Source organism: Antedon mediterranea, chromosome 1, assembly GCF_964355755.1.
Source record: "Antedon mediterranea chromosome 1, ecAntMedi1.1, whole genome shotgun sequence".
NCBI classification, from domain to species: domain Eukaryota; kingdom Metazoa; phylum Echinodermata; class Crinoidea; order Comatulida; family Antedonidae; genus Antedon; species Antedon mediterranea.
In genome coordinates, this window is record NC_092670.1 from 1,036,747 (window position 1) to 1,039,350 (window position 2,604).

Here is a 2,604-nt window from a genome sequence, read left to right on the forward strand (position 1 = left end):
GCAGTCATTCATTATACCACATTACCACATGTGTTCATCCGCACATAGGTGTGACCCTATATCCAGAAAGCATTGGCGTTAAGTCAATTAAAATAGATCTATATTGATACTGTACTTATAATAAATAATACTACAGTATTTAGTAATTAATATTTATTCGATCACCCAAAACAATAACCAGGAGTGAGAATAAGTTAAATCCCAAACAGAGCCGTATTAATCTTTACCGATGTACTCACTCTTTTAAATTAAGATAAGAGTCCAAATACCACATTCAAACTCCGTTTTATTTATTAATCATTTTTAACAATTTCATTTAACATTTTGAAAATGTATGCAGATGGTTATTAATGCTTGGCTGTGCCACAATATCATGGAGATATGTATCATACGATGGAACGGCGCTTTTTCATTGTGGTTCCGAGAAGGCCCTGATCCCTTTAGACCCTAATATAAAGTCTGAAGTTTATTAATCTTTATTTTTCATGTCGAGGAGTAGCCCTTGTGTTTATCATATCAGTTGATGATCGAATACAAACAGTAAGCACTTAAATTGACTAAACAAATCCCAATAGGGCCTAAGTTTCATCTTCATAAGTTATCATAAATAATAGTATGACTCTGTGATACCCCAATAAAACCCAGATTAACGGCTTCTAAGATATTTGTTTTAAATATCAAAATAGACCTTTATCATCAACACTCTCCATCTCCGAATAACGCGTCCTTGATACAGCAAAATATTAATTATTGCCGTTTTATTTTTAGTTTGCGCCATGTCGTCACAAACACTTTCAACATCATTACCTTGATTATCATCACATGGCTTAAGGATAAAAGTAGTATCTAATTTTATACTTACATGCGTCACTATACAGCATCCGAAATTATGAAAACAGAACTTACTTTTAAAAGGATAATATATCCACAAATAATCCTTAAATAAAACAATCGTTTTGTCATGTAACTAAATATTTAATATTTCAAAAAGATGTTTTGCTGTCGTCTGCTGATTCAGAAAAGAGACGCGCTCTCGTGTGAGATATCGTCTGTTAGCTTTTGACGACAAACAAAAGATTTCCAAACTCTTTGTCCTCAGTGCTGTGTTTGAGTACATTCAGCCGACTGTGTACCATTAAACAAAGAATACAGATTATTTTCTTTCAATTTCATTACTAATCTATTGAATGGAGTGGTTCTAATCAATCGATAGATCATAGGTTATCAATAAGTGGCAAGTCTGTCTCGAAGATTTTGCACGATGATAAAAACGACCGGTGTGACTCTGGAAGTTATCAAAAGAACACGCGGCTCTGGAACTTCGATTGTTCCAGTACGGCACAGTCCAATGGAAAATATATATTATAATACTAATAATGCTAATATTTAAATATCATTTTACAGAACTTTGAAAGATGAGAAAATAATAATATTGAAAATAAGTTATTTGAATGCAAATGTTTGGTTGTGAAGGAAATGTGAAAAACGTTGAAACTCACCCAACGTTTCGTGCGTTGTCAACACACTTTCTAAAATTCAAAAAATCTTTGAAGGAGATACATTCATTTAGTTTAGATAGAACAGATAACATACTACAATTGGAAGAAGGTTAACTGATGGAGCAGCCACCACCAGTAAGCAGATAACATATAATAACTGTAAGTAAACTACCAGTAGATAAAAAGACAGATAAAATGAGAACAAATAGAGAAGTTATCTGCAATTAAAAGTGGTGGGAGAAGATAAGCTACTAAAAGAAAATAGACAGAAAGGAAAGCAAATTAGTGAACAATATTGGGAGAAAATTAACTCTTTCTACTAGTAGAGAAATGAAACAATATTAGGGGATGTTAACTGCAACGAATTTGCCAGTAGACATAGAGGACAGCTGTAATGAAACAATATTGAGAGAAGATAACTGTTGTGAATTTGCCAGCAGATAGAAAGACAAATGAAAGGAACATTGCGTAAAAAGATCGTTAGAGAAGGTCCGTTAAATCTAGTTTTAACAGGTTGTTGGATTGTTCTATTCTATATTATACAGATCTTTTACTGCAGTTACTACTGTAATTATAGGCCTATCTTATAAAATGGTTACGCTACACTATTGTCATTGTGCTTACCGTTACTTTGAGGTTCTTAATTTAGAGTTTCCATTATTGTTCGTTCGTTTCTTTCCCTGGGAAACTTTATGAAAATATAGGTGGCGCTATACCAATTGTTCCAAATGATAGAGTTGCTTACTTCTTTATATTATTCAATAGTAATGTTATGTAATTATTTAACAATTTAATATTAACGATGTATTGTCCCCCAGAAAATTTTAATGATTTTAATCTAATAGTTATTCATTTTGACCAAAAATTCGATCGAAAAACAAATGTATTTACCTAAAAAACTGTAATTTTAAGCAAAAAATAGTTAAACTGGCTCCCAGTCAATGGTTTTTTAGGATTGAATTTAACCATTTATAAGTGAAAACATTAATTGTCTCCGGTTTCTTTCTACAGACGTGATTAACTTGATTAAAACTACAAAATCATCTATTCAAAGTCTGATTTTATTAATCTTTATTGAGATACATAAATACATATTTAACCTTTA